This window comes from Cicer arietinum, chromosome 3 (genome assembly GCF_000331145.2).
Source record: "Cicer arietinum cultivar CDC Frontier isolate Library 1 chromosome 3, Cicar.CDCFrontier_v2.0, whole genome shotgun sequence".
In the NCBI taxonomy this organism is placed as follows: domain Eukaryota; kingdom Viridiplantae; phylum Streptophyta; class Magnoliopsida; order Fabales; family Fabaceae; genus Cicer; species Cicer arietinum.
This window is the reverse complement of record NC_021162.2, coordinates 45,242,824-45,251,420: the sequence shown is the minus strand read 5'-3', so window position 1 is coordinate 45,251,420 and position 8,597 is coordinate 45,242,824.

Genomic DNA, 8,597 nt, shown 5'->3' with positions numbered 1-8,597 from the left:
TAAATAACAAATATATATATATATATATATATATATATATATAGTAGGACTTGGGCCAATGGTTTTATTTTGAAGAATAATAGTTTCAGGGTAGTAAGTCTCGTGTTTAAGCCGACGTACAAACGTTTTAGGGCAGTGAATCCTTTGAAAGTTTCTTCAAATTAAAAAGAATTTTTTTTAAATATGGATAATTTATTTTGTAGAACTTCTTCTTTTTCCACTTCTTCTACCCAAAATTTCTCAGGAAAAAAGGAACCTATCAATAGTGAAGAAATTACTATTGAAGACTTTCAAAAATCTATAAACAATTGGCAAATCCCAAAAATAAAAAATGATCAGGTCTATGAATCTAGTCTTTTCAAAAACCTATTAAAAACTGATTATATAATCAAAACAGAAGAAAGAGATGCTGCTCTTTCTAACCCCTTTGAAACAATATATCTTCTTTCTCCAAAAACAATCCAAAAATACGTTAACAGGAACTATAATTTCATACGTATAGGTCATGTCCAAGTTGGTATCAAACCTTTAACAAGAGAAGGACTAAACACTTCAATTCTGTGTGTCTAACGAGATGTAAGGTTCTTGAACTTTAAAGATTCAATAATAAGTACAATTGAATCTAGTTTATGTCAATGACCAATTTGGTTTGAATGTTATCCAAATTTTTCTTTATCTTTAAAGGACCCAAACATCATAAAATCTCTTATGTTACAAATCAAAACTCATAATTACAAAATGATAACATGATCTATTCCTGTAGCTATTATTTACAGAGTTCATTACAAAGCAATATTTTCAGCCTTTACGACAACAAAACATAATGAAAACAAAAAAGGGGAAACCCTATTCTTACGAACTGATTTAACAAAGGCAAACATTGTCATTCCAAAAACCATCCTTTGGAAAGATATTGATCTTCCTGAAGAATGGATTCTGGAAGGAGCTGTTAGACCACAGTCCCTTGAACCGTCAAAACCAAACAAAAATTTAAAGAAAGCCATACAATACAATGATGGTAGAGTTAAACTAAGTTTTTCAAGAACTTTTAGTGCCAGATATTCTGATGTTGGTTCATTCAGACCCCCTTCAGTCATACAATTACCTCAAAAAATTGAAAACCCTACAAAACGACGTTTTTCATGTTCTAGCATACCAAGTGCTTCTTTTCAAAACATTGATTACTCCACAAATATACCTCATCAAATCTACACTGCACCTCAAAACATTAATGAGGAACAACCAAACATTTCTCCACCAACTTCGCCATCTTTTTCTGCTATAACTGAAAATGTTGTTGACGAATTAAATGTCATAGAAAAGACATTTGAAGTTGATAAAACTATTGGTCCATAATGATTTTTATTCTTCCAAAAATACAGATCAAAGAACATGGTTCTTTAAAAACTTTCTAAAACAAAGAAAAGAAATTTAGAATGAATTTTACACATTCATTTTACAAATTAAAACTCATATTTTATTTTTTGAATGGTTTGAAATTTATGCAACACAAAACCAAATTTCTTACCCTTTCAAACAAAGCCCAAGTTATGTTAATCCCATAACAACAAGAAATAAAACTGCAGAATGGGATTTGGCAACTGGATTAAAAATACAGTCTAAACACCCACCTTTAAGACAAATCATAATAACACACCTAGAAAAGCCAGTAGAAGCTGCACCTTTCAAAATCCAAGTGATAGTTCGGAAAAAGATATACAAAATATCCTTCAACAAAATAATTTTACAAATGTCCATCTTAGTACAATTGCAAAACAATTAACTAAGATAGAGGAACATCAACAGAATTCCATTGTCTCTCCGATTGAGACAACTGATTCAAAACTAAAAAACCCAGTTTTTAAACCATTTCAAAACTCCAAAACACGCCAAAAACTATTTAGAGAAGGTAGATCAAAATTTACTCAAGCCTTACATGACCAACTTAGTAGGATAGAACATTCTTCTACCTCTACACCCTTGGTAGCTAAGGATACCTTTGAGAAAACTGTAACGACTTTAGACCATGTTTCTGAAGCCGAACAAGAACAACAAAATTTGTGCAAGCTCCAATGGCAGAAGGGTCAACCTTTGACCATGGTCACAACACCAGACCTAGGAATTGAGAACATACCCAATGTCCTTTCTCAATCAAAATTCAATGCTAGTACTGTTTATGAATAGAACATAGATGGCATGTCTGAATACAACATCCTAAGTCTCCTTCAACAAATGACAATGGCATCAAATGCCTACAAAACCCAAGCCAATATGCCTGACAAAGCCATAGCTGAACTCCTAATAGCAGGATTCTCAGGCCAGCTCAAAGGATGGTGGGACTACCATCTTACACCACCTCAACACTTAGAAATATTAAATGCAATCCAAACCACAGAGGAAGGAATTCCCATCCTCGACGAAATAAGGAATCCAATACCTGATGCGGTTGCAACATTGATTCACACAATCAGCCTGCACTTCGTAGGTGATCCATCTCACTTAAAGGATAAGAATGTTGAACTCCTTTCAAACCTTAGATGTAAAAAACTATCTGAATTTCAATATTACAAAAACACTTTCCTAACTAGGGTTGTGCTTAGGGAAGACTCAAACCAACCTTTTTTGAAGGAAAAATTCCTTGCAGGACTCCCAACCCTTTTAGGAGAAAAGGTTAGAAACAAAATTAAAAAAGTCTATGGAACAAACCAAATCCCTTATAATCATCTGACTTATGGGGAATTGGTAAGCTTCACACAAAAGGAAGGTTTGAAAATCTGCCAAGATTTAAAACTCCAAAAACATCTAAAATGGGAAATGAAAAGAACTAGACAATAACTAGGATCTTTTTGCAAACAATTCGAAATACTCACGACAAATATTTCTAAAGACTGCGGAGGATCTTGTTCAAAACCTTTTAGAAAACCTCCCAGAAAATCTTTCTTTAGACCTGGCAAACATGATTTCTATAAAAAATCTAAACCCCAAAATAGTTAGAATCAAAGAAAACCTAATTTTTATAAGAAAAAACCCTTGCAAAAGAAGTTCGAACCTCAAACTTCAAAACAAATAACTTGTTATAAGTGTGGCCAAACAGGACACATCTCAAGATATTGCAACAGAAATAAAAAACTCCATGAATTAAAAATTGATGAATAAATAATTCAAAAAATAGAGGCAATACTTTTAGAAACCTATGAAGAAGAAACATTCACGGATTCTGAAATAGGTTCATTTGAAAATGATAAACCTTTACAATGATAAACCTTTACAATTTGATAAACCTTTACATTCACGGATTCTGAAATAGGTTCATCAGAAGCTAGTACAAAATCAATTAATGTTCTAACAAAGGATCAAGAACTAATTCTTGATATTATAAAACAGATTGAAGATACAAAACTTCAAAAGGAAATAAAAGGAAATCTTCCACATCCTCATCAAAATTGCTTCCTAAAACCACTTATGACTTAACAAATATCTTAGGAAAAAAACAAAGTCACAAACCCCTGTCACAATTCAATCTCTACAAGAAGAGATTAAAATTGTGAAGCACGAGTTAAAAACTCTTAAACAAAAACAAGAAATTGATTCAAATATTCTTCAAAATCTTCTTTCCCAAGTACAAAATCAAACCTCTTCTGACCCAGAACAGGAAGGAGAAGAGGGAGAAAATGAACAATATTCAAACAAAATTGAAAATTTAGAAGAAATCCCTGAAGATTTCTTGTTTGTTTTAAAATAACAACAAGAAAATATTTAATCAAAATTAATTTAGTTTTTTCTGAAGATTTCAAATTTGAAACAATTGCACTTTTTGATACGGGAGCGGATTTAAACTGCTTAAAAAGTAGCATTGTACCAAACAGATTTGTGCAAAAATCAAATGAAAAACTTGTTGCTGCTAAAAAATAAAACTGAAGCTTCTGTTAAAAATGGTAACGTTTCAATCAAAACTCCTTTTGTTTTATTAGAAAATATAACTCATAGTGTCATTTTAGGGACTCCTTTCATTAACATGATAACTCCCTATTTAGTTAATTATGATGGTATTTCCTGCAAAACAAAAGAAGCCAAAATTATTTTCCCTTTTATTGAAAAACCTAAAACAAAGAATTTAAATCTTTTAAAAGCTTGCTCTATTTACAAAAATGAATTAAATTGTTTAACTCAAGGGAAAAAAAACATTTGTGTTTTCTAAACAGAATATCTCCTTTCTCAGAACTCGCTTCACAAAACAAAAAATTTCAGAACTCCAAAAAAGAATTAAAAATGAAATATGTTCAGAGTTACCAAATGTTTTTTGGGATAGAAAACAACATATGGTAGACCTACCATACGAAAATGACTTTTCCGATAAATAAATCACAACAAAAGCTAGACCTATCCAAATGAATTATGAATTAGAAACACATTGCAAAACAGAAAGCCAAGACCTAGAACAAAAAGGTCTAATAACAAAATTTAGGTCCCCCTGGAGTTGTGCAACCTTCTATGTGAACAAAAATTCTGAAATAGAAAGAGGTACACCTAGGTTAGTCATAAACTACAAACCTTTAAACAAAGCTTTAAAATGGATTCGTTACCCGATTCCAAATGAAAAAGATCTTTTACAAAAATTACATTCTTCATCTGTATTTTCAAAATTCGACATGAAATCAAGATTTTGGCAAATACAAATTAATCCAAAAGATCGGTATAAAACAGCTTTTACGGTCCCTTTTGGTCAATATGAGTGGACGGTAATGTCATTTGGATTAAAGAATGCTCCTTCAGAATTCCAAAGAATTATGAATGAAATTTTTAATCCATTCTCAAAATTCTGCATTGTCTATATTGATGATGTTTTAATTTTTTCAGAAACCATTGAACAATATTTCAAACATCTTAGAACATTCTTAATGATCACTAAGAAAAATGAAATGGTTGTTTCAAAATCCAAAGTTTCTCTTTTTCAAACAAAAATTCGTTTCTTAGGACATTATATCTCTCGGGGCAGTATTACCCCTATTGAAAGGTCCCTATCTTTCGCAGATAAATTTCCTGACAAAATTCTTGACAAAACACAACTACAAAGATTTTTAGGATCTTTGAACTATGTATTAGATTTTTGTCCTAATATTAATAGGATAGCAAAACCTCTCCATAATAGATTAAAGAAAAAACCTGTCGCATGGACTGAAGAACACACGAAAATAGTTCAAATAATCAAAAAACAAGTTAAAGAAATACCTTGCTTGCATCTAGCTGACCCATCAGCTCAAAAAATTGTTGAAACAGATGCATCAGATATAAGGTATGAGGGTATTCTTAAACATAAAACAAATAATAAAGAATGCATTGTACAATTTACATCAGCACACTTGAATGATTGTCAAAAGAATTACTCTACAATCAAAAAAGAAATTCTTTCAATTGTCATGTGCATTACAAAATTTCAAAGTGATTTACTCAATCAAAAATTTTTACTTCAAGTTGATTGTAATTCTGCAAAGGAAGTTTTACAAAAAGATGTTCAAAACATTGCATCAAAACAAATTTTTGCCAGATGGCAAGCAATCCTTAGTATTTTTGATTTTGAAATTGAATTTATTAAAGGAGATCAAAACTCAATTCCGGATTTTCTAACAAGAGAATTTCTTCAAAACATGACTTGAGCGATGCCCAGAAAATCAAAAAGAATTGAGGTCCAAAAGGACCAACCACTAGACAACTCAAAACCTATTTCATCGGCAAAACCCATCAGGTCTTGGGCGAAAGCCGTCGAAGAAAATGAAGAACAAAACCAAATCCAAAAATGGCTTGCCGGCCAACAAATACTTGGACCTGATAGATTCAAGGAAATCAAAAATTCAATTGAAGAAGACCTTCATCTCCAAAAAAGTGCAAAGCTCCACAAGCTCCAAAAAGAGATTGAATATCTCTCGTTGGAACTGCCATCTTTACCGGGGCAAGAAAAGGGAGAATCTTCAAAAATCCCTTCTCAAAAAATTATTTCAAAACCCCCACAAGAGGGATCATCCTGTAAAATTATTTCAAAACCCCCACAGGAGGGACCATCCTATAAAATAATTTCAAAACTACAACAAGGAGAAACGTAAAAAAATTGTTTTAAATGAATCTCAGATTACTTTGTTTAAACCAAAATCTGAGTATTTTGCTAAAACGGAATTTCAAAACATTTGGACAATAAAGGACCACTTTTATGACAAAAATCCTCAATTTATCATTTCAAAAATCTTTCCAAAAGGCTAGTTTTTCAAACCTTGGGATTTATCAAAACCCCAGCCCTACTACAAATCTATTCTTGAATTAACAGGTTCTGTAACAAATATAGGACAACCCAAAAGAAGGCCCAGTGGCCTATTCGACCGCAAAAATACACAAAATAATCCCACCTTCAGAATGGGGATCAAACCTTCATACCCCAAAACAATTCCCACTAGACTTCAAAACCACAATAAATCACTGTAGAACATTCAATTACTGGGACTACCAACAAGCCTGGTATAATGTTTTTCTCATCCAGAACCAAAAACTTAGTCATACTTGACTATTTTTCTTTAACCTCACTATGAAACCTTCAAAAATCCCTCAATGGTTTGCCCATTGGTGGAAACTTTATAGTTCAACCCCATATATTCTTCATCCGGAAGTCCACGAAAGCTTCCAACTATACAAAACCAACTACAAACCTACAGATAGAGAACGCATTTTCCACCCTTTGATGCTTTTCTCTATAAAATTCTTCTTACCCTGGGTTACAGCATGGAATTTTGAAATAAATCAACATCATGCGCAAACAATTTTCGTTGGAAGATTCAAAAATAGATGGTGGACAAAATTTTCCATCCCTCCAAGTATCAAAAAGCAAGTTGTGTCCACATGGCTCCAAAAGCAAGGTTTGCAAAAACCTCAAACAATGCAGACCCAATTATTAGCACAAAAATCATTTGCTGAAACACAATTGGCAGCAGCTAAAACTGAAGAAGAATACTTTGAGATTATGGCCCAGCTTCTAAAAAGCAAGACCAACTCCTCAAATGTTTCCTCAGCAACTGCTTCAGAAACTTCCATGAACCTGAGAGATGATAATGAAGACGGTCGTTTTGGTATTTCACTCCTATAAAATAAAACCATTGGACCGATTAATTTAAGGCCCAAATAAAAAAAAAAGTCTACCATATCATGTATTGGGCCAAGCCCAAATTCGATTTCGGACTTAACCAAAAATGGTCATGTATCGGGCCTAGCCCATATTTGATTCCAAACATAAAAAAAATAAAAATAAAAATAAAAGAATATTATTATCAAACAAACGAATATTTTCTGAAAAGCAAAAGAAAAGGTTTTGGGCACTTGTCTGCCATATGCACAAAAATTCAAAAGTGACACCGAAAGCAGGAGGAATCTCATCATTTCTCCCACTACACAAAGCAGCACAAACAGGACTTTTTCCCTATATAAGGAAGGCTTGTCTTCGGTTCAAAGGAGAAGGGGAGACAACAAGAAAGCATCTGTTAGAAATCTTGAGAGTTTCTTGAGTGTCTCCTATATTTTCATAATCTTGTATTTTTCTTTTAAGTTTTCAAAACCAGTTACCATAGTAAGTATTTGTTAGTATGTATTAATTATATTCTGTTTTCCATTTTTATCAAATCCTTCATTACATTCTGCAAAATAAGTATGCTCTGCACTTGCAGCTAATTGCTGATCTTGTGCATCAGAAATTGTATTTATATTATTATGAACATTTGCTTTTTTTCAATTTGTTTTTCAAATTGTCTTTTTAAAAACAACAGACTTGGATATTTTTCTTGATGATTTACCATGTTTTAAATTTCGCAATTTATGGGTTTGGTTTTATTTTGAATTAGCGATTGCTGGACATAGATTTAAACTGCTAGAAATTCGACGGGAATTTTATCGCTTTTGTAACTGACCCTATATTTATAAAAAATTTGGATATATATGTGTGTGTGTTTTTATGTTCTGTTGATGATAAATTTTAATAATCAATGTTTTCAATGACTATGTTTTTATGAAAATGCATTATATTCTGTTTCTCATATAGTAATGGATTATGACCAGAGGTTAATCAATTAATACGTAATAAAAGAGATAAACTGGATTAGATTAATTTATTAGTAAAGTAGGATTAAACGATTAGTTTTAAGATAATTGTAGAATAACCATTTAGTTAGACCATGTTAATCGATTATGATGATGCCTAGATTAGTAAAATGTCTGATTAAGAAATAATTTATTAGCATTGTTCTGTTACTTGATAAGAATAGTATTAAAGTTTTAATAAATAAGAAGTTTAAAGTTAATTGTTCTGTGACTAAATTAAGGATTAATCGATTAGAATGGTGTTATTAACCAAGTAGTTTAGTGTTAATCCATTATACACACAGGGTTAATTTATTAGGTTAAGTTATGATGGAAAATTAAGTTAGTAATTATCTAGTAATAAGAATAAAGGTATTAAGTTATGGATTAATAATTAGAATTAAAATAGTAATGTTAATTGTTAATAAATATTGTTGATGTTGTTTTATATGGTGGTGATGATAGACAGTAATTTGTTGAAGCATGCT